Source organism: Monodon monoceros, unplaced genomic scaffold, assembly GCF_005190385.1.
Source record: "Monodon monoceros isolate NGI ecotype Baffin Bay Population unplaced genomic scaffold, NGI_Narwhal_1 Super_Scaffold_22, whole genome shotgun sequence".
In the NCBI taxonomy this organism is placed as follows: domain Eukaryota; kingdom Metazoa; phylum Chordata; class Mammalia; order Artiodactyla; family Monodontidae; genus Monodon; species Monodon monoceros.
In genome coordinates, this window is record NW_021703779.1 from 88,696,351 (window position 1) to 88,721,920 (window position 25,570).

The 25,570-nt window shown below is 37.7% G+C and overlaps 1 protein-coding gene across 1 annotated transcript in view; it reads left to right on the forward strand.

Moving 5' to 3' along the window:
• IL1RAPL2 (interleukin 1 receptor accessory protein like 2) overlaps positions 1 to 25,570 on the forward strand; it is a 1,051,992-nt gene that overhangs the window by 742,448 nt on the left and 283,974 nt on the right. The window lies entirely within an intron of this gene.

Sequence of the window (25,570 nt, forward strand, 5' to 3'; positions counted from 1 at the left end):
TGTTTGAAGTCAAGAGGATTAAATGAAATAAGATATGCGAAATGCCTAACACTGTGCTTGGCACATAGTAAGCACTCAGTGATTATTGTTGGCTGTTGCTGACATTCAAAGAGGGTTTCCAGGGCCCCAAGTCCTGTGGAGCCCAAAGGAGTTACTTCATATTTTATACATTTTTTTCTGTAGTGTCAGTTGTCCTTAGTGCCTTCTAGTAGGAGAAGAACACAGTCTACTTCAGGTTAACTGTATAGAAGGAGATGATTAGGGACTGAGTCAAGAAGAAGCTTATGCTAATGACTTTTACCCCTATGGATACTTGCCTTTATGTCTTTGAATCGTCACCAAAGTCAATTTGAGTTAGAGTGCCCATCTTACTAAATGTCACCCTAGTGACTTGAAAGGGTTAATGCCACTTCCAAATAGAGTATGTTAGGCCCTAAAAGTAATCTGAACACAAATCCCTACACATCTGCACGAATTAATCTCAGCCTGTGTTTCTTTCCTCGTGAAGGCTTAGTCTGTCAAAAGAGTAAGCTTCTAGGTTCTCTTAAGCAATCTATATTTAAGAAAATCACTGAACCTTCCTTCATAAGTAGTTCCTTTCATTGTGGAGAAGAAGCATTCTGTCACAAATTCACTGCAATAGAAATGAAGTGAGTAATAATAGCAGAGTATAGTAGAAGAACAAGAGAGGTGGTGGAGGTGAACTATAGGCAAGAGGTATGTGAATGCTTCACATACAGAAGAAAGAAGCTCTTTCTAGGTATATGTGTGGTGTGTGTGTGTGTATAATTTATAAAGTGCAGCTCCTTAGGAAATAAGTATCTTATTAGAGATACTGTTTGGTTCCTAAACAAACAGGACACTGGAAAACATCCACCTTGAACTGTACTCTTGGCTTTCATACCCCACCCCCGCCTCCTTCCCATACAAATCTTTTATAGGACATCATTAATTCCTCCTGCCTGAGGATAGTTCCCAAATTATATTATTACTGGGCTGCTTAGTGCTATCAAAAGTTGGGTTATTAAGGAGCTGTGTGAGGCTTTGTTTCCTGATAATGAAAGCACAATGGCCATCTGAATGGAGATTAATATCTCACTTGGGGTTATGTAATATTTTCTTTATTCCATTCCAGTTGCAATCCCCCCTTTCCTAATTTTTCAAAATGCCAATGAAGCTCATTTCATGAAATTGCAAAGTAATCTGATGGTGATAAATCACTGTTAGAAAGAGAAAATTTGCTGAAGCTATGGATTTGCATTCCCCATGTCATTTTAGTTAAAATGAGGAATGCTTGGAATTGATACACAAACAAAATTGTATTCTGGCCTTATTTATTAAAGAAGGCCCTTGAAATAGCAGTTGGTTTTAATTACACTTTGCCATTGTGTGAAGAGAGAAAAAAAATTGTCTACTTGCACTTAGCTATTATCAGTTTAGAAGTTTTAAGGAAGAGTTTGTTAAAATACTATTGAAAAAATTAAGGTCAGAATGATTTTTCTCAGAGACAAATCTATGAATTCTCTTTCTACCTGACAAGTCATCAAACCAGTGCCTATGAGAGAAGCAGCCTAGTTGTTTTAGCATCAATGCTTTCCCTCACTTTCTTCCTACTCCTCTTTCCAATATAATTTTTCAGCCATGCATCAAAATTAAGAGGTTAAATACTCCTGCCACAATAAATGGGGGCTTTTTCCCAATTCAGTCAGTTCACACTACTCACCCCTAGAACACTGATCTGCCATTTGCAGCCTGACCCCCATTTTCTCTTCCCTCTGGTAGGTGTTAGAAAGGTTCCATTTTCGGTCTCATGAAACCACTATCTTGAAACCACTGGGTAATCCATTTAGGTGAAAGGTTTAGTCTGTGAAATGTGATTATTTGGTATAACAACAGATAAGAATCTTATTAATTTGACATGTTAGGGATAGCAGAAAGTATCACTATCTTTTTCTTGAGCAACAATACATTTACCATCTATGGAATAGGCAAGTCCACAGATTTTTTTCCACAACTGTTGAATCAAACCACATTATTTTCCCTTGACTAAATAAGCATCTATTGAGCACTCAGTGTGCTCTCCAACCAATAGACAGTAAGGGGTAGTTGAGTAGGTGGAGGCAAAGGATGCTAAAGATATGGATCCTGCTTGGCTTCCTTTGAAGGAACTAAGTCATTGATTTGATAATCCTCCCAGAGCCTAGAGAGGTGCTAGGTAGTTCTAGCTCAGGGTTATAATTCTGGTTTTGCTAATAAACAAGTATTTGACTTTAGGCAAAATCATTTTACCTCTTTGGGTTCCTGTTTATATAAAAATAGGGGATTGAGCTTAATTTCTACTTCTCTTTTTCTCTCTCTCTCTCTTTCATGTGCATGTGCTCAAATAAAACACAAAGTAAGCAGTCAAGAGAGAGAATAATGAGTCAAAGAATGCTCCTTCTAGGATTTAAGCCGCTGCAGGCTCACCCCACACTCCGTGCCCCTCCCTCTCCCCAGCCTGAGTGAGCCAGAGCCCCCAAATCAGCGGCTACTTTAACCCCGTCCTGTCTGAGCGAAGAACAGACACCCTCTGGCGACCTACACGCAGAGGCGGGGCCAAATCCAAAGCTGAACCCCAGGAGCTGTGCGAACAAGGAAGAGAAAAGGAAATCTCTCCCAGCAGCCTCAGGATCAGCGGATTAAATCTCCACAATCAACTTGATGTACCCTGCATCTGTTGAATACCTGAATAGACAAAGAATCATCCCAACTTGAGGAGGTGGACTTTGAGAGCAAGATTTATTATTTTTTCCCCTTTTCCTCTTTTTTTGAGAGTGTATGTGTATGCTTATGTGTGAGATTTTGTCTGTATAGCTTTGCTTTCACCATTTGACCTAGGGTTCTATCCATCCGTTTTTTTATTAACTTTAAAAAATTTTTTGTTAATAATTATTTTTTTATTTTAATAACTTTATTTTATTTTTCCTTACTTTATTTTCTTTTCTTTTATCCTCTTTCTTCCATTCTTTCTACTTTTTCTCCCTTTTATTCTGAGCCATGTGGATGAAAGGCTCTTGGTGCTGCAGCCAGGAGTCAGTGCTGTGCCTCAGAGGTGGGAGATCCAACTTCAGGACACTGGTCCACAAGAGACCTCCCATCTCCACTTAATATCAAATGGTGAAAATCTCCCAGAGATGTCCATCTCAACACCAACACCCAGCTTCACTCAACGACCAGAAAGCTACAGTGCTGGACACCCTATGCCAAACAACTAGCAAGACAGGAACACAACCCCACCCATTAGCAGAGAGGCTGCCTAAAATCATAATAAGACCACAGACACCCCAAAACACACCACCAGACATGGACCTGCCCACCAGGAATACAAGATCCAGGCTCATCCACCAGAACACAGGCACTAGTCCCCTCCACCAGGAAGCCTACACAACCCACTGAACCAACTTTAGCCACTGGGGACAGACACCAAAAACAATGGGAACTACAAACCTGCAGCCTGCAAAAAGGAGACCCCAAACACAGTAATATAAGCAAAATGAGAAGACAGAAAAACACACAGCAGATGAAGGAGCAAGATGAAAACCCACCAGACCTAACAAATGAAGAAGAAATAGGCAGTCTACCTGAAAAAGAATTCAGAATAATGATAGTAAAGATGATACAAAATCTTGGAAATAGAATAGGGAAAATGCAAGAAACATTTAACAAGGACCTAGAAGAACTAAAAATGAAACAAGCAACAATGAACAACACAATAAATGAAATTAAAAATACTCTAGAAGGGAACAATAGCAGAATAACTGAGGCAGAAGAATGGATAAGTGACCTGGAAGATAAAATAGTGGAAATAACAACTGCAGAGAAGAATAAAGAAAAAAGAATGAAAAGAACTGAGGACAGTCTCAAAGACCTCTGGGACAACATTAAATGCACCAACATTCAAATTCTAGGGGTTCCAGAAGAAGAAGAGAAAAAGAAAGGGACTGAGAAAATATTTGAAGAGATTATAGTTGGAAACTTCCCTAATATGGGAAAGGAATTATTTAATCAAGTCCAGTAATCTCAGAGAGTCTCATACAGGATAAATCCAAGGAGAAACACACCAAGTCACATACTAATCAAACTGTCAAAAATTAATTACAAAGAAAACATATTAAAAGCAGCAAGGGGAAAACAACAAATAACACACAAGGGAATCCCCATAAGGTTGACAGCTGACCTTTCAGCAGAAACTCTGCAAGCCATAAGGCACTGACAGGACATATTTAAAGTGATGAAGGAGAAAAATCTACAACCAAGAAGATGCTACCCAGCAAGGATCTCATTCAGATTTGATGGAGAAATTTAAGCCTTTACAGACAAGCAAAAGATGAGAGAGTTCAGCACCACCAAACCAGCTTTACAACAAATGCTGAAGGATCTTCACTAGGCAAGAAACACAAGAGAAGGAAAAGACCTACAATAACAAACCCAAACAATTAAGAAAATGGGAATAAGAACATGCATATCGATAATTACCTTAAATGTAAATGGATTAAATGCTCCCAACAAAAGACACAGACTGGCTGAATGGATACAAAAACAAGACCCATATATATGGTGTCTACAAGAGACCCACTTCAGACCTAGAGACACATACAGACTGAAAGTGAGGGGATGGAAAAAGATATTCCATGCAAATGGAAACCAAAAGAAAGCTGGAGTAGCAATTCTCATATCAGACAAAGTAGACTTTAAAATAAAGACTATTAGAAGAGACAAAGAAGGAAACTACATAATGATCAAGGGATCGATCCCAGAAGAAGATATAACAATTGTAAATATTTATGCACCAAACATAGGAGCACCTCAATGCATAAGGCAAATACTAACAGCTATAAAAGGGGAAATCGACAGTAACACATTCATAGTAGGGGACTTTAACAAGCCACTTTCACCAATGGACAGATCATCCAAAATGAAAATAAATAAGGAAACACAAGCTTTAAATGATACATTAAACAAGATGGACTTAATTGATATTTATAGGACATTCCATCCAAAAACCACAGAATACACATTTTTCTCAAGTGCTCATGGAACATTCTCCAGGATAAATCATATCTTGGGTCAGAAATCAAGACTTGGTAAATTTAAGAAAATTGAAATTGTATCAAGTATCTTTTCCGACCACAACGCTATAGACTAGATATCAATTACAGGAAAAGATCTGTAAAAAATTCAAACACATGGAGGTTAAACAATACACTACTTAATAACGAAGTGATCACGGAAGAAATCAAAGAGGAAATCAAACAATACCTAGAAACAAATGACAATGGAAACACGAAGACACAAAACCTATGGGATGCAGCAAAAGCAGTTCTAAGAGGGAAGTTTATAGCAATACAATCCTACCTTGAGAAACAGGAAACATCTCAAATAAACAACCTAACCTTGTACCTAAAGCAATTAGATAAAGAAGAACAATAAAATCCCCAAAGTTAGCAGAAGGAAAGAAATCATAAAGATCAGATCAGAAATAAATGAAAAGAAATGAAGGAAACAATAGCAAAGGTCAATAAAACTAAAAGCTGGTTCTTTGAGAAGCTAAACAAAATTGATAAACCATTACCGAAACTCATCAAGAAAAAAAGGGAGAAGACTCAAATCAATAGAATTAGAAATGAAAAGGAGAAGTAACAACTGACACTGCAGAAATACAAAAGATCATGAGAGATTACTACAAGCAACTCTATGCCAGTAAAATGGACAACCTGGAAGAAATGGACAAATTCTTAGAAACACACAACCTGTTGAGACTGTACCTGGAAGAAATAGAAAGTATGAACAGACCAATCACAAGCACTGAAATGGAAACTGTGATTAAAAATCTTCCAACAAAAAAAAGCCCAGGACCAGATGGCTTCACAGGCGAATTCTATCATACATTTAGAGAAGAGGTAACACCTATCCTTCTCAAACTCTTCCAAAATATAGCACAGGGAGAAACACTCCCAAACTCATTCTACGAGGCCACCATCACCCTGATACCAAAGCCAGACAAGGATGTCACAAAGAAAGAAAACTACAGGCCAATATCACTGATGAACACAGATGCAAAAATCCTCAACAAAATACTAGCAAACAGAATCCAACAGCACATGAAAGACATCATACACCATGATGAAGTGGGGGTTATTCCAGGAAAGCAAGGATTCTTCAATATACGCACATCAATCAATGTGATACACCATATTAACATATTGAAAGAGAAAAACCATATGGTCATCTCAATAGATGCAGAGAAAGCTTTTGACAAAATTCAGCACCCATTTATGATAAAAACCCTGCAGACAGTAGGCATAGAGGGAACTTTCCTCAACATTATAAAGGGCATATATGACAAACCCACAGCCAACATCATCCTCAATGGTGAAAAACTGAAGGCATTTCCACTAAGATCAGGAACAAGACAAGGTTGCCCACTCTCACCACTCTTATTCAACATAATTTTGGAAGTTTTAGCCACAGCATTCAGAGAAGAAAAGGAAATAAAAGGAATCCAAATCAGAAAAGAAGAAGTAAAGCTGTCACTGTTTGCAGATGGCATGATACTATACATAGAGAATCCTAAAGATGCTACCAGAAAACTACTAGAGCTAATCAATGAATTTGGTAAAGTAGCAGGATACAAAACTAATGCACAGAAATCTCTGGCATTCCTATACACTAATGATGAAAAACCTGAAAGTGAAATCAAGAAAACACTCCCATTTACCATTGCAACGAAAAGAATAAAATATCTAGGAATAAACCTACCTAAGGAGACAAAAGACCTGTATGCAGAAGATTATAAGACACTGATGAAAGAAATTAAGGATGATACAAATAGATGGAGAGATATACCATGTTCTTGGATTGGAAGAATCAACATTGTAAAAATGAATCTAACACCCAAAGCAATCTACAGATTCAATGAATTCCCTATCAAACAACTACCACTGGCATATTTCACAGAAATAGAACGATAAAATTCACAATTTGTATGGAAACACAAAAGACCCCGAATAGCCAAAACAATCTTGAGAATGAAAAACGGAGCTGGAGGAATCAGACTCCCTGCCTTCAGACTATAGTACAAAGCTACAGTAATCAAGACAGTATGGTACTGGCACAAAAACAGAAATATAGATAAATGGAACAGGATACGAAGCCCAGAGATAAACCCACGCACATATGGTCACCTTATCTTTTAGAAAGGAGACAGGAATATACAGTGGAGAAAGGACAGCCTCTTCAATAGGTGGTGCCGGGAAAATTAGACAGGTACATGTGAAAGTATGAGATTAGATCACTCCCTACAGCATACACAAAAATAAGCTCAAAATGGATTAAAGGCCTAAATGTAGGCCAGAAACTGTCAAACTCTTAGAGGAAAACATAAGCAGAACACTATAACATAAATCACAGCATGATCCTTTTGACCCACCTCCTTGAGAAATGGAAATTAAAACAAAAGTAAACCAATGGGACTCAATGAAACTGCAAAGCTTTTGCACAGCAAAGGAAACCATAAACAAGACCAAAAGACAACCCTCAGCATGGGAGAAAATATTTGCAAATGAAGCAACTGACAAAGGACTAATCTCCAAAATTTACAAGCAGCACATGCAGCTCAATAACAAAAATCAAACAACCCAATCCAAAAATGGGCAGAAGACCTAAATAGACATTTCTCCAAAGAAGTTATACAGAGTGTGAACAAACACATGAAAGAATGCTCAACATCATTAATCACTACAGAAATGCAAATCAAAACTACAGTGAGATATCATCTCACACTGGTCAGAATTGCCTTCATTAAAAATCTAGAAACAATAAATTCTGGAGAGGGTGTGGAGAAAAGGGAACACTCTTGCACTGCTGGTGGGAATGTGAATTGGTACAGCCACTATGGAGGACAGTATGGAGTTTCCTTTAAAAACTACAAATAGAACTACCATATGACCCAGCAATCCCACTACCGGGCATATACCCTGAGAAAACCATAATTCAAAAAGAGCCATAGGGCTTCCCTGTTGGCGCAGTGGTTGAGAGTCCGCCTGCTGATGCAGGGGACACGGGTTCATGCCCCGGTCCGGGAAAATCCCACATGCCGCGGAGCGGCTGCGCCCGTGAGCCATGGCCTCTGAGCTTGAGCGTCCGGAGCCTGGGCTCCGCAACGGGAGAGTCCACAACAGTGAGAGGCCTGCGTACCGCCAAAAAAAAAAAAAAAAAAAAGGGTCATGTACCAAAATGTTCATTGCAGCTCTATTTACAATAGCCAGGAGATGGAAACGTCCTAAATGTCCATCATTGGATGCCTGGATAAAGAAGATGTGGCACATATATACAATGGAATATTACTCAGCCATAAAAGAAGCGAAATTGAGCTATTTGTAATGAGGTGGATGGACCTAGAGTCTGTCATACAGAGTGAAGTAAGGCAGAAAGAGAAAGACAAATACCATATACTAACACATATATATGGAATTTAAGGAAAAAAATGTCATGAAGAACCTAGGGGTAAGACAGGAATAAAGACAGACCTCCTAGAGAATGGACTTGAGGACACGGGGAGGGGGAAGGGTAAGCTGGGATGAAGAGAGAGAGTAGCATTGACATATATACACTACCAAACATAAAATAGATAGCTAGTGAGAAGCAGCCGCATAGCACAGGGAGATCACCTCGGTGCTTTGTGACCACCTAGAGGGGTGGTATAGGGAGGGTGGGAGGGAGGGAGACGCAAGAGGGAAGAGATATGGGAACATATGTATATGTATAACTGATTCACTTTGTTATAAAGCAGAAAGTAACACACCATTGTAAAGCAATTATACTCCAATAAAGATGTAAAAAAAAAAAAAACTAGAGTATATACTCCAACTTTGACTGTACATTCTTTGAAGGCAGTAGCTGTGAAATCTTCTTCCTTCTTTACAGTATCTAGCAAAATTCCAGGCACATAACACATACTCAGTAAATCTCTTCTGACACAGATATCTTTAAGAAATGACATTGAGATACAGCACCAATGTTTGGACATTGCTATTTGAATTTTGTAAAGGTTATAAATTGGACCAACAGAATAAGACGGTGGTGATGATCAAAATCACATCAGCTCTAATTTAATAAGTGCTTACATTATCTCATTTAATCCTTATAACAACCCTATATAATAAAAATTCTAATATTCTCATTTACTTGTGAGGAAACTGAGGCATAGAGTGTTTACATAATTTTCATATTGCTAATAAGTAGTGGAGCTGGGATTCGAATTCATGTCTAGTTAGTAAGCCTTTAACCACTGTTGTATTGCCTTAGTTCGCATCCCATCTAGAAAGAAGAAAACATAGCATTCGCTTCTTTTTAAGTTTCAATCCTGAGAGATATCCATGTCTTCCCTCTTTCAAACTGACTCCATAGAAGGCTTTTTTCCTAAGAATGTAAAGTGGACTTGGTATCAAGAATTTCTTTGAATGGGAAAACACATTCTCATTTTGTACTATTAAGTCATGGAAATGAATAATTATGGAACTTGAGAGCTGGTTCTTATTTTAAACATAGATTATTAATTGTAAACTATTGTTGATTTATTTTCCTCTGTTATTACTTAAAGACAGACTTGCTTTTACGTTAAAGGTGTTAACATAAATGTACAAGGATGTTAATATTCTTCTCAAAATTCAGCTTTTCATAGAGATGGACGCTGCATTTGTAGGCAACTTATCAATCCATCCTAATGAGTAATGCTTCACCTAATGTTGAATTTTAACCTGACTCTGGCTAGCCAGAAGGGACCACCCATAGATACATTTGCAGAAGTGAGCAGTAAGGAAATCAACCATTCTCCCACTTAGTAGATTGCTAGCCTAGCAAGGAAAGTGCTGTCAACATTTCAGAGTGGGAAAATTGACCTGCCTCTTCTGTGCAAGGGGCTTTCTCTCTTTGTTCAAGGACAATGGGCTTTTAAGCAAATACTACCTCTGACTCAGTCCAGCTTTAAAGCTGCTTGTGGCTGCTTGTTAGCTGTCAGTAAGCCTGTTATCTTTTTTCTCTAGCTTTTCTCTCTTTTAAGGGCACAAGATCCCTTGAGCATACTCAGTGGGCATACTTTATCCCTGACATTATTGATGTCACACATATATCTTCTTAGACCATCCAAATTGGCATATTCCAAGGATTTGCGAGGGATAGAGGTAGCATCACTGAAAGACAGAATTGATGGTCCAATTCTCACAGCCAAGTGACAATTTTGTCTCCTGAATCAGAAATCAGAACTCTGCATGTCTCTAGTCACGACTATGATCGTTAAGAAGCTGACCTTTGTGGGGCTGGACTTCTTTGTGACATTACATTACAGAACACCTAATCTCAAATAATTTAGGCCTTTTATTCAGCAGCTTTTCATTGTCAAGCCATAGTCAAAATATTTTTGGAAAATACATGCTTTTAGCATAAATGAATAATATATTGAGTCAATTTGATTGGAAATCACAAGTTAAAACTTCTGTATCTCCTGTAACTAATAATTTTGGGCATTGGGATTATGTTTCGGGATGGGAGAACAGCCTGCATGAGTGCTCTGATTGGTCATGGAGTATTAATTGGCTGCAGACATCGTGTTTAGAACTCCAGCTTAAGGTTGACAAGAATGATAGCTTTCATTTGTATGCAAAAACTCCAACTGCCCCTTTAAGATGGATGATCAGGTCCTGTGCATCTGTCACTCCGTCTTTACTTTTTAATAGATGAAAGAAGAATGAAAGAAAGAACCATGTGCATCCATGCTTTTCAAAATCATCTTGAACCAAAAGGGGTGCCTCAATCATCTTGCTTCTCAAAAGCACACTTATTTCTTTTCATCAGATTAGGAAGAGCATGAGCTCTGTCTTAGTCTATCTGGGCTGCTATAACAAAAATACCATATAGACTGGGTGGCTTATAAACAACAGAAATTTATTTCTTACAGTTCTGCAGGCTGGGAAGTTCCAGATCAAGTCATCGGTAGATTTAGTCTGATGAGAGCCTGATTCCTCATTGACAGTGATTTTCTCAATGTAACCCCACATGGCAGAAGAGTCAAGGGATCTCTCTGGGGTCTCTTTTATAAAGGCATTAATCCCATTCATGTGACCTACCTCCAAAGTGCCTCACCTCTGAATATTATCACTTTGGGCATTAGGTTTCAACATATGAATTTTGAGGGGACACATACATTCAGACCATAGCAAGCTGGTATAAGGTAAATATTTTTTCATTGGAAAATATCAAACACAGGATATTGTCTCTGAGATTTTTAAGACTTTGACAGTGATATCTCTAGCCTTGTAAGAGGGATTTCTTGATGACTACAGAGAAATACAATCTGATTTAAGATCCTAGTGAAATGAAGTACTGACTTCCATTGCTTCCACCATACTACTCAATTGCTTGGACAAGTTACTCAGAGAAGGCCTGGTTTTATATGAAGATAAAGAGCAACCATCAGCATAAGGAAATGTATATCATGGGCCCTGAAAGAACAGCATATTCTAACATAATTCCCTGTGGGTTAGGATTAGCTTCTACTACATAGAATAGAAAACTACATAACAGAAAACTCTACTGAATAGTTTTTCAAACACATAAACATTCATTCTCTCAAAGCAAAAAGAATCAGGAGTTAGTCCAGAGTTGGTATGGAAGTTTCAAGAAGTCATCAGGGATCTAGGCTTTTACTCTCTTTCTGCTCCTCCATTTTTTGCATATAACTTCCATCCCCAAATTACAAGATGGCTGCTGGAATGCCAGACATCAAAACTGTATTCCATGAAGCAGATTAATTAAATACATGAGGTAAATATCACCTGGGAAATAAGAACCAGGAGAAAATCAAACATAGGATGGGGGTATTGTGATAAGGAAAATGGAAGGAAAAGCCTAGACAATGGGTCTCCAAACTTGTCTTATCATCAGAATGAGCTGTGAGGGGTTGGTTAAGAACCCAGATTTCCGGTCCCCACCTCAGACCCACTGGATTGTATTCTCTAGTTGGGGGAACCAGGTGAATTTTGACTAGCCTTCTACGTAATTCTGATAGTCAAGCAATGTATTTTCCAGAGTGACATTAGCAGCTTAAGAAGCAAACCCAAAGATGTATAATGATTCAACCCTAATATAAATTAATTTTTTCACACAAAATTCTAAAAAAAGTATTCTTTTTTTTTCTCCTTTAGTTCTTTATTTTTTTAATGTTCTTATTGGAGTATAATTGCTTTACAATCAAAGTGAATCAGTTATACATACACATATATCCCCATATCTCTTCCCTCTTGCATCTTCCTCACTCCAACCCTCCCTATCCCTCCCCTCTAGCTGGTCACAAAGCACCAAGCTGATCTCCCTGTGCTATGTGACTGCTTCCCACTAGCTATCTATTTTACATTTGGTAGTGTATATATGTCCATGCCACTCTCTCACTTTGTCCCAGCTTACCCTTCCCCCTCCCCATGTCCTCAGGTCCATTTTCTAGTAGGTCTGCGTCTTTTTTCACGGCTTTCCCCTAGGTTCTTCATAACCATTTTTTTTCGATTCCATATATATGTGTTAGCATATGGTATTTGTTTTTCTCTTTCTGACTTACTTCACTCTGTATGACAGACTCTAGGTCCATCCACCTCACTACAAATAACTCAATTTTGTTTCTTTTTATGGCTGAGTAATATTCCATTGTATATATGTGCCACATGTTCTTTATCCATTCATCTGTCGATGGACACTTAGGTTGCTTCCATGTCCTGGCTATTGTAAATAGAGCTGCAATGAACATTGTGGTACATGACTCTTTAAAAAAAGTATTCTTAATTCAAGTAATTCGGTTCCTTCATTCTTGAAATTTTACCACCTCTAGCATGTGGCTTCCAAGGTCTCCATTATCATCTGTATCAAGCTGATGAAAGAGAAAATGGCATGAAAAAACTCGTCTGTGAAATTTTTATGAGCCAGGCCTGGAATTGATATATGTCACTTCCATTCACATTGTATTGGCTAGAACTCAGACTCATAGTCACTCCTAACTGCAGTGGAGGCTGACACATATAGTCTAGGTATCTGCTCAGAAAGAAAAGAAAACAGATTTTGCAGAACAGCTAGCAGTCTCTGTCACAGGAAAGTTTGGTGATAGGGCTAGCTGCATGGGCACAGGACCTGTGTAGTCATACAGGGTCCCGTGCTTAGAAGGGCCCCACACGTGGTTTAATAATCTAGTGTTGCTCTCTTAAAATTCTTAAGTTTTGCCCTGGCCTCCACAAAATACTTAGCTTGTCCTATTTGGAGAAGAATGGCTCAGAGCATGAGACAGAGCCAGAGAAATGTGGCACAGTGGGGAACATTGGGCAGGCAGCAGACACTATACTTCAGAAGTGTTGATTAGTGAATCAATGTTGTTGACCACCAGAGAGCCCTCTCTCAGGGTGCTGTCCAGTTCTGCATTTTTTATCAGTGACTTAGACGACATATAAATTATACTTATCACATTTGCAGATGAGAGGAAGTTGGGAAGGACAGTTAATTCTTTGGAGGACATAATTCTTATTCAAAAAGATCTCAGTAGTTTGGAATGATGGGTTGAAACTAACCAGATGACATTTAATCAAAAAAATGTAAAGTTTTTCATTCAGGTCCAAAAATCCAACTGCAAAAGTACAGTCTCGGGTTTTTATTTGGCTAAGAACACAAGCAGTATGACTAGTTGCCAAAAATGCTAATTTATTCTTAATCTGCATCGCAGGAAGGCAGGGTCCAGAACAATAGAAGTATTGGTTCCACTGCACTTTAGATGACATCTGAAATCATGTGTCCAGTTTATTTTGCCTTATTTAAGAGACCTATTGACAAACTACATTTTGCCCAAAAAAGGACGTCTAGGATGGTAAAGGGTTTCGGAATACATGTCACCTAAAAGACAATGGACAATTGAAGGAACTGACAGTGTTTAGCCTGGAAAGGGTAAGATTTTCAGAAAGGTAGGGGGGTGGAAGAAATCAAGAGATCTGCCTGCAAATATTTTAGGCATTGGTATATAAAACGTGTGTTGGCTTATTCTGTGTTATTCCAAAGAGCAGAAATAGGACCAGCAGATAAAACATACAAAGAGACAAATTTTAGATGAATGTAAAGAATAAATTTTTAATAGAGTTATTTAAAATTGAAATGATCAACCTTGTGAGGTAGTGAGTCTATTGCAGAAAAGTTATAAAGCCAAGACTAAATGCTGGGGACTCTTTAGAAGGAATTTATGTGTTAGGAGGACTAGTATATTTCTAATTATGATTTTGTAGGACTAAATGCTTGTCGAAGTGACAAAATGATCGGGATTGTATTAAGCTTATACTTAGCAAGAACTCTGCAGCCAGACTGCCTAAATTCAAACCTCAGCTCTGTTTCTTACTAGATATGTTACCTTGGGCAGGTCACCTAATTTTTTGATGCCTCAGTATTTTATCTATAAAATAGAGATAATAAAAGTATGTACCTCAATCATAGAGTTATTGTAAGCTTTGAGTGAATTAATATCTAAGTCCTTAGAATAGTACCTGACTTATAGTAAGTGCCATATGAGTGTCGTGTCATATATTATTTTCTAGAAATATAGTTGATGATTCTTCTCCCTTTTCTTTAGTAAATGTAGCCTTTCATTGCAGTTAGATGAATTTATACCATACATAAAGTAGAATGGTATGGTGACAAAATATTTTAAAACACTGAACAAGCAAACAAACTGGTCCTGTAGATTTCCTCCTTGGATACTTCTAGGAATGGCAGAAGACAGCTATATCTCTGGGATGCATTGTTGGAAGTTGTTAGTTTAGGAGGACATTTCCCACTTTATAGCTTATATTTTTAGAGTTCTTTTTGAAAACTGCATAGGGCTTTTATATTTTTTATTTCATTTGGTCCTTATACTAACCATACAAACTATACAGGGTGATTATCATCCCCATTTTGAAGATGGGGAAACTAAGCAACTGAAAAGTTATCTGAATTGTCCAAGGTCACACAGTATATTATTAGCAGTCTGGATTAGAACTCAGGTCTCTGAAATTTCAGGCCAGGGCTTAAACAATATACCTCATGCAGAGTGAGCTTCTTTTAGTGAAGTGGCTTCTATTATTGTGCCAATAATTTGCCTACCTGTTTTGCAGCAAAATGGATATCAGCCTGAAACTCCAACCAACCAGCTCAATTTCCTTTTCATTTTGCACGGGTAGGAGGAGTCAGTAAAATCACTGACTTAGGTTCAGTGTATTATCCACATAGATACTATTGAAACACACCTGCCAGCTCATCTATTTCCTACACAATATTATAGATATTTTTTAAGCTTGTAAAGAAAAATCCAATCCCCTTACCAAGGCAGAAGCTGGCCGTGTGAGTTTTAGATCTGGATCTCTATACACAAGTACTGTGATTGCTCAAGGTATTGGAAAATGGGATTGTTAAAATGAGTGCAAATTGCTTTGGTGATCCTGTTGCTCTGTCTCTACCCTACTCCCACTTCTTCCCTTCAGTACCCTACCCTTGTCCTTTCAACCTTTCCCTCATTGCCATACCTAGTCATACATTACATTGGGTTCTCTCCCTAGAAGTAGATACGGCTCAGTGTTTTCTTTAATTGGCCAATTAATAATAATTGCTACCATTGATTGAGAACTATGAGCCAGTTCTCTACTTTGCACTTCAGAAGCATCATCTCATTTAATCCTCATAACGATCCTAAACAGTGGGTACAGTTACCATCCACAGTTATTCATTAAGGAAATGGAATACTGGAGGAATTAAGAAACGTGATCAAGGTCACACAGTAGGTGGCAGATCCAGATTCAAACTCAGGTATTCTTAACCCAGAGTCTGTACTTTAAACAGCAATATTATAGGGTTTATGACCTAGATAGTGGGTGGCAGATGTTTTTGAAAGTTGGAAGAGGCTTTCCTTTTAAAATCATAACATATAAGCAGCCATCTGCTCTGAATTAGAGTGAGATCAGCCCAGTGCTGATGAACATCACAGACATTTCCAAGGTCTGGATACACATAAGACAGGCAAGGATGAGGAGCTTTTGCTGTCCCAGGAACTAAAATTCTCTCTTCAAGAAATGGACAGCGCTTTTTTCTTCTTTAAGGATCTCTGAGACTAAATGGCCATATGCTAGTGAGCTCCAGCTGTCAGGCTCAGGCTGAAGCATTCAGACAAAGATCCTGAAGGCCCCGGTTTTGGTTAGACATGTCAGTAACTTAGCAGGCTAAAAACAGAGCAGTAGACACTAAGTCACCTAATACAGCAAGATCTGTCTGCAGTGTTGTAACAGGTTGATAACCCCAGGTAACCACAGCTACAGAAGAAAGTTCCTTGAAAACCCTTTTGTTCTCTCACAAATGACCTGACCACTTCTTGACTAAAGATACTATTGGAGAAAGTGTGTGTTTGCTGTAGAAATATCCAGTGACACCAGATCAATATGGCATAAGGCCAGAGCAGCCTTGAGCACCTAGGTTTCATTTGTACTGGAATGTTCCGAAGTGAAGCTTTAGTCCAGATCAGTGGATGAAGGGGTGGGGAGGGGGTACATGCAGACCCTCAGGTGGATTAACCCACACTTGGAAGCTGCTTCATTTCAACCAGTATGAAGAAGACTGTAATGTGGAGTGCCAGAGAGTGACTATCCTGTCATAGCATTAGCCTGCCTTATGGTAATGAAAGGCTTCTTATTCAGAGATGCATATTCTCCTTCTGAGCATTGAGTCCAATCTCTTGACAAAATTATATCAGGAGATGAATGATACTGACAGCTGAGGAGGCGTTTATCCTATCAGAAAATATGGGTCTATCGTTAAAGTTCTACAGTTAGAGGGGAAGTTTATGAGGTTGATTAAAAATATCAAGGCATTCTGTTCTGGGAGACTTGGATCCTACTTTGAAAAATTTCTGAGATTTCATGTCTCAGTTTCTGAAGACAGCAATCCTTGCCCTACTAGCCACTCAGTTGGATTTAATGAGATAATAATTGAAAAGGGAAAGTGCTTTGTAAATTTGGTTTTTCCTTCTCTTGTCTTCAATTTTTCTGCGTTCAAAAATTGTGTCTTGAAATCGCTCAGCTTATATTTTCTCCTTGGAACTGAGAACAATCATAATTGGCTTCATTTGAAAATCAATTTCAACATCATACGTCATCAACTTATATTTGATTAATTACATTAGTGCTCATCAGTGTTTACGAAGACAGGGAACAAGCTTGGAAACTTCCCAGAGTGCTGCCATCATGTGGGAAATCAATCAAGATTTCGAAGGCCAGGTTCTGACTTCAGTGATGAAAATAGAAAGCAAAATGATTTTATTTTCAGATATATTTATAGCAGGATAGAGTTGATTTGAAATACTATGACATATTCATCCTAGAGAGTTTTAGGGGGAAAGATCCCAGCTTTAATGTCAGATAGTTGTAGATTTGGGTGACATTTCTGCCACTTTTGCTAGCTGGTTATGCTACCCAACCTCTCTGAACCTTAATTTCCTCAACAATAAAACAGGAATTATAGTAGTGCTCACCTTATAGGAATGTTGTGAGGATTAAATGAAACTAGAAGACTACAGAATAGGGGTAAGGGAATTGGATTTAAAATCCTGGTTCTGTCCCTTAGTAGCAGGGTATCCTTAGGTGAGTAAATTAAGTTTTCTGAACCTCAGTTTCCTCATCTGCAAAGTCAAAATAATACCCTGCAATTTATAGTGTTTTTGATGACCATGCATTTGACTTGCTTTCATGCAAACAAATGGGTTAATCATGATCATGAAAAATTTTCTGGAAATGCAAAGCTGACATGAAGGGATAATGCCCTGTGATTGATACCAGCTGTTTTTTTCAACTTCAGACCCCAAAGTCAGTCTTTATGTTAGAAAAGTTCTCCACTTAGGAGGACAATTTATTCCTGAGTTCTAAATATCACATCATGTTTAATGTCCACCAAAAGATTATTCTGTGAATTAGAAAATTATTCTTGGCATGAAATTTTGATTCTAAAGCAATCCCTTATTTAATGTCTACAGTTGTAGTCCTCATTAGGGACTATAAGCACATCCAAATGGATAAAATTGCTTAAGTGATATTCTGCTTTTTCTTATTCTTTTGCATTACAAAACATTATATTGATAGGCTATGGATGCCTAATCAGCTCAGTACTTGTAAATAGATAAATCATTAAGCTGAAAACAGAAGTATCAATATAAGCCCAATCTACTCAAATAATTAATTGTCTGGATGGACTTCTGTTTGAAAACAAAGATTATGTCCCTGTTCACAAACTGATTTGGCTGAAGTGAGACCAGTAAATAAAACTTTATTTCATTAAAATACAGTACATGCAATAATGTATGTTGTTGTTCCATATGACAGCCAAGAAGTCATATCCTTCTATAAATTCCATTTGTATTTTATTTGATTACCTGTTGTGGCATTTTAGTAGGCAGGATAATGGCCCCCCAAAGATGTCCACATCTTAATCTCTTAGGAATCTGTTAAGTTATATAGCAAAGGCAAATTAACATTGCAAATGGATTTACAATTGCTAATCATGTGACTATAAAATAGGGAAATTAATCTTAATTATCCAAATGAGCCCAATAGAATCACAAGCGTTGTTAAAAGTAGAAGAGGGAGGCAGAAGAGAAGGTTGGTATGATGTAATGTGGGAAGGACTCAACCTATTGATACCATTGCTGGCTTTGTAGATGGAAGAAGACCAAGCACCAAAGAATGTGGGCAGCCTCTATAAGCTGGGAAAGGAAAGGAAATAAATTGTCCCCTAGGGCCTCAGAAAAGGACACAGCTTTGCCAGCACCTTAATTTTAGTCCAGTAAGATCCACGTCAGAATTCTGACGTCTTAAACTATAAAATAATAATAAATGTGTTGTTTTAAACCACAAAGTTTGTGGTAACTTGTTATAATAGCAAGAAAAACTAAAATAGACAATTTCCTCTTTTTGTCAGCCATTTGTACATGCCTATCTCTCATACTAGATTAACCCTTTTTATATGACTCCAATATTGTTCAAATTTGTGCTTTACATCCCCAACTCCAGCACAGGCACATACACTATTTATTACAGTAACTTTCTATAATAGAACTATAAATATTTGTTAACTGATTGAAAGAATGAATGACACCAGATAATCCAAATTGAATTTTCATCCCAGTCTTTGACTTGTAGAATTGTATAGATACAGTAAAAGGTATTCAGTCAATTCATCCCCAAACTCCACTAATTAAATAAGTATTTTCTGAGATGTTTATATGGAAACAGGATATGTTTTGAATAAAAGAAACAGAGTCTTAAATCAAAAAACAAGGAAGAGGGGTAACGGTATAGAGTAGTGTCTATGAGCTCAGACTCAAGAGCCAAATAGACTTAGGCTGATTCCTGGACCCATTATGTATTTATCAGCAATATGACTTTAGGCAAGTCACTTAATCTCACTGAGCCTCAATTGTCTCATCGTCAAATGTTGATAATGTTAGGACCTACTTCATGTATTGTCGTGAGGATTTAATGATGGAATGAATGTAAAAGAGCTTGGCGTGGAATGCATGCTTAGTCAATGTTAGCCATGGTGCAGCTGCAAGGATATTGATCTTTAATTCAGGAAACATGGGTTTTAGTCTTCTGTTTGATCACTAATTTGTGATATGATATTCAGAAAATCCTTTCATTTTCTACCTTTCAGTTTCTTCATCTTTCAAAATAGCCAGATGAATTAGACAAATAAGAGCCTGTCTAGCTCTAAAATTATCCATCCCAGAGTATCTTATTATATTCTTAAGCATAACTATCAGGACCAAATTTCTAGAATCTGACAGATCAGTAACCACAGAAGCCAATGAGGATCTTGATGCAAGTTGAAAATTGATCTATCTTATAAAGATACACAATGGAATACAATTTAGCTGTGAGAAAGAAGGAAATCCTGCCATTTGTGCCACCATAGATGGACCTGGAGGGCACTGTGCTAAGTGGAATAATTCAGACAAGAAAAATACTTCATGATATCACTTATACATGGAATCTAAAAAAGCTGAACTCATAGAAACAGAGACTGGTATGGTGGTTACCAGGGGCTGGAAGGTGGGAAAAATAAGGCAACGTTGGTCAAAGAGTACAAACTTCTTGTTAGAAGATGAATAAGTTCTAGGGATCTAATACACAGCATGGTGATTATAATGAACATTACTATTGTATATACTTGAAAGCTGCTAAGAGAGTAGACCTTAAATGTTCTCACCACAAAAAAGAAATTATAATTATGTGACCTGATGGAGGTATTACTTAGCTATATGGTGGTAATTGTATTGCAATATATGTGTGTCAAATCAACAGATTGTATACCGTAAACTTACACAATGTTATATGTCAATTATATTTCAATAAAGCTGAAAAAAATTAAAACTGATCTATCTTCTATGTGTAACCTCTCATTGTTTTAGCATAAACTATATCCCAAGTTCTGTGTGGAACTCAGAAGTACACTATCTCAGGTAATTTATTTGATAGTAACCACATTTGGAATGTGTTAGACATCAACATTTAAGTGCCCAGAGAGTACTATTTCAAAGAGAGAAGGCAAAAATCTTTCTTGAGGGGGAAAAGGCAAAAGAGAAGAAAAAGCATGTTCTGTGAAGAGAAAAAAAAAAAAAAAACTACCATCACAACCTCTGTTTAAGTTTCCATTTCCCCCAAGGTTGTTTTCTTTTCAAGTTTGAAGAAGTTGTTTTATGTCTGGGTGGATTTGTGCTGAATAAACATTGTTCTCTCCAGAGAAGAGCCCTGTGTTAAATGGCATCAAGAAGAAATTGCCCTGCCTTTATGCTCAAGCTTTCCCAAAGCTCATGCATTGCTCAAAACTCAAATATTAGTGGAAATAAATACGGAATCTAGAGGAAAGGGCACCTCAGGGCAACTTCACAGCACCCCTGAGCATTCAGGACCCTCAAGGCACATCCATTGAATTGCAAGACAGCACAGGATCTTTGAGCCAGATGCCCAGAGCAGTTGCTAACAAGATCCTGAGCTGTGCAGGGGCAATGACCTGGTAGGTTGCCCAGCACTTCCCTGGCAGCTTAACATCTGCCTGTTAAAGGATCACCTATTGATTCAAAGAAAATACCTGACTTTATGTTTTAAATAAAGACAAATACTTGGAATGGCTTTAAATTATGGTAGGAGTATTTTAATTCAACTAGAATGTGTTTGTATTAAAAAGCAATTTAATCCTATGAATATGACCTCCTGTCTCTTTGACTCCGTGGTTCTCAATAATTTTATCTTTCAAATACATACATGAGGAACATGAGCCACCACCATCAATAATAATGACTTGCTAAAGGAAATTATTCTTAGTCAGTAGTAGGGAGGTGTGGGAGACACATATCTAAATATCCAAAGGTTGAGCCACCAGTGGTTTAAAACAAATCTCCAAATGACTCTTGGAATCACTGGCTTGATTTTTTTTTCTGACCCCATCTCAGCCTTTCTACTATAGTTGGAACACCTAGAGAATACGTATTCTTTTTGGATGGAATTAATGGACAACATATGTCAGTCTGCCCCCTCCTGTTTTATTTACTTATTTACTTATTTATTTGAATTTTATTTTATTGGTTTTTTTTACACAGCAGGTTCTTATTAGTTGGGATTGGGATTGACATATATACACTAATATGTATAAAATGCATAACTAATAAGAACCCCTCCTATTTTAAATGAGGTAGGTATATTAGAGTTTTCGTGGAGAAAATATTTATAAAAAATTAATTGCTATAGTGCTTAGTTGATGGAGGTAGTAACAGGCTGAAGTGAAAACAAGTGAAACATTGATGTATTTTTAAATTTAAACTATGCTGGGCTCTCTTTCCTAAGATATGTTAAGAAGTGGAGAAATCACTCATAATAATGCTGGTTGGAATCTTGAGGAAAATAACTATCTGTCTTCATTAACTTCCACTGAAGCCCACCCTGTCTGTTGACCAACACCAATATGAAGACAGGAGTAAAGAGAAGGGTCCTGGGGCCAATTATATGCCTGCTGTTTAACCCCCTACTAAGGAATAAAGCCTGCCCTTCCACATTTCCAGACAATCCTTCAAAAGCAACTAGCCTTAGGAGAGGAGATTCAGGTACCTTAAGTTCATTCTAAGGTTTAAATTGCAGAGGTTTCTTTGCAGCGAGTTTTGATTAGAGAGACACAACACTGGGTGTCTAAAAGCAGGCTGGAGAAGAAACTCCTCTGAAGTAAGGTACACAAAATGAGGAAGCTTAGGGCAAAGGAGACACATTATATCTAAGACTGATCCTGTTTGAGTTTATAAGTTTGGAGGATTAAAGATAGTATTAAATAATCATATTTATTGTATATTTTTTCCTGAACGATCACCTAAATTAGGGAATTCTCAGCTTAGTAATCCTAGAAATGAAATATTCACAGTATATGGGACTTTATATTCACTAAGTAGCTAGTAAAATATGTGCCTCATAATTCAGAATTAGGAAGTCTCTAATGTTAATTCAGAAAGAGATATTCCTTTCCAATAATAATGCTTATGATGTTTCCAGAACTCAGCAATTTCTGGATTCATTCTGTGTTCAATTTACGAAATCTTGAAACTAGTCGACTACTTTGGCTAGACTTGGATAATCTCCCTTCACGATTACAGGAAACCTTTAAGGATATTAACAAGATCCTTGACTCTCCCTAGATCTAATTTGTTTAGTAAGGGCCTCCATTTTCTTTTCCCATGTGAAGACTATTCCCAAGTCTTTTTCTGAAGATCTTTGGTTCCCTCAGAACATCAGAGAACCTAGGTTTCCTGCAGGGCAGTGGTTCTCAACCTGGGGTGATTTTGCTCCCCAGGGGCATGTGCCAATATCTGGACATATTTTTGGGTTTTACAACTGGGGGAAGGTGCTACTAGATTTAGTGGGTAGAGGCCAGGGATGCTGTTAAACATCCTATAATGCACAAGACAGCCACCTACAAGAGAGAATTATCTGGCACTGAAAATTAATATTGCTGAGGTTGTGAAAGCCTGCTTTAGGGAGATTCTTGTTTTCCTCAGTGTGTGCATGCAGTCTTGGCGAGGGCTGGAGTTAAAAACTTATCCATTCATCCTCTCCTGGGATTTTGAATATTGATCAAAGTGACACAAGGACAGAAAACAAGTTACAACACAATAAGACAAAACAAATTAAACACACACACACACACACACACACACACACAAACCAGTTGGAGTGAATTCAGTCCTATGATGGGATCAAGATGAAATTGTTGTGCAGTCCCTTTTGCCTGTACATCTAGACCTAGCCTAGTTTCTTTCCTGTATCTAAACTTAGTTCCCCAGACATCCTGTCCATCATTGAGACATCCTTCTGATAAATTCCCTTTTTGCTTAAATTAGCAAGAGTGTATTTCTCTTCCTTGTAACCTAAGAACCCTATTGGAGGCACCCATTTTTAGAGAAAGAATACAATGGGAAAATAATTTGAAGATTGTGTTTATTTGTTCCACAGTGTCAGACACTACCTTGATTGTTGGGTTATGTGAGACATGATTCTTGTCATCTAGGAACTTCAAAATCTAGTTAGGGAGACTAGATATACCCATATAAGGTGAAGTTTAATTCGTTTTCAAAGAAATGTATGCTGTGAACCAACTGAGTGGTTCAAAGAAATAGTAAATATTTTAGGGTTTCAGAGAGAGGAAAGGTTTGTTTGGGCTTTTATTAGGGAAGGTTTTCTGGAGGATGTTGGACTTAAACTGACTTTTGGAAGATAGATAGGACTTGGGATGGCAAAAAGGAAGGGGAAGGTCTTAGACACTGTGGGCACGGTGAGATCAGACATTACTCATTTCAGATCCCTCTTTTACAAGCTCCTTGACTTTGGGAAAGTTATTTGTAAAATGTAATATAAAATGCCTTAGAACAGGGTCTAGCACACAGCAGATACTAAATAAATGATAACTATGGTAACTATTATTATTTGTCTCTAAGCTTAGGGAAAGTGTTTAAGCCAAGATGCAGAGTTGGAAATTAATGCAATGTCTAAATAAGGAAAGTAACTTGGCCAAACAAAGCACAGATAAAGTAGAAGAGTGGGTAAGAAGACAGGAAGGCTTTTTTTAAGGCTATATCATGACTGCCTTTATGTTTACACCTGACAGGTTCAGATTTTATCCTCTTGTAAATGTAGGGGTCATTGGGAGATTTTGTATGGTTAAATGTTGTGGTGAAAATAATGATTTTGGAATGTGATTTCAGTGCTGATACATTGAATGGATTTGGAGAGATCCATTTCATTGACCTTAACATACACATTTCATAATGTCTTCATTCCTAGAAATTAAATAGCTACTTTGTGATCCTACTGGGTTCGTACACTTAGTGTCCTTTGCATCAAGCTGTCCTTCTATTCCCTTCCACTTGGCTTGCTAGCAAGTCTAATTAAAGAGACAAATCAACAAAAGAGGACAATGAAACTTGTAATAACTGTATGTAACACTTAGGCAATATAGTCACATAAATTGATTTATTCAAACAGTTAATTCTACTGATTTCTTATACTAAGTTCATAGAAATTTACCAATCATTTCAGCCAAATAAATTGATCTGGTTATATAGGTAGACACACCTTTGCCTGCAATAGAAAAGAAAGAGCTAATTTGGACATTCTAAGGGAAGTTAGTGTTGAACATATAAAACCTAGCTTTGGGAAGAAGCAGGCAGTAACAGTCATAGCTTCACTAGCACATTAAGACTAATACCATGGTATACTCAGTAGAGCAATTATAGTTAAGGATAATTAAACATAAGCAGCTACAGAGGGAAATGCAGGGAGGAATTGTGGACTGAAATGTTAGTACCAAACTGCATCCCTTGCTCCCAATCTTTCAGTCAAAGCATGAAGCTTGAGCAGAAAATTGAAAGACTAGCTCAGACCCCAGTTAATCCCTCTAGGGGTCCAGGATAAGTTTTCTAATAAAATTGTAAATCCCCACTGTGTTGTTCATGGGATCTAGTATTGACAGTTCTCCCCTTCATTTCCCAAACAATAACTGTGATTTTCAGATGAGATTTTTTTAAAAAGAAGAAAAATGAAATGAGCTTGCCTACTTATGGCAGCATGTGCTCTAGCTAATCTGCAAATGCTATAATTATGCTGGGCGCTGATAGATTTGTCTCTGGGCTGGTGGTCAGGATCCAGATGAACTGCTGCAGTTCCTGCTTTATCATCACAAATGTTTTGCACTTCTTGGCAATTCCCAGGCCTAGACATGATATTGGAATTTAATGAGGTTCCACGCCCATACATCCCACTGGGATGCATTAGGATAAGTGTAAGTTCATCTCCTTTCATTCATGAGTTTAGGGAAAAAAATGTATGTGCATGCAATGTTCTACAGAAACTGTGTTTCAGCTGGCTCTTTGCCACAAAGCCACTCCCACTGGCCTGAGAAACTT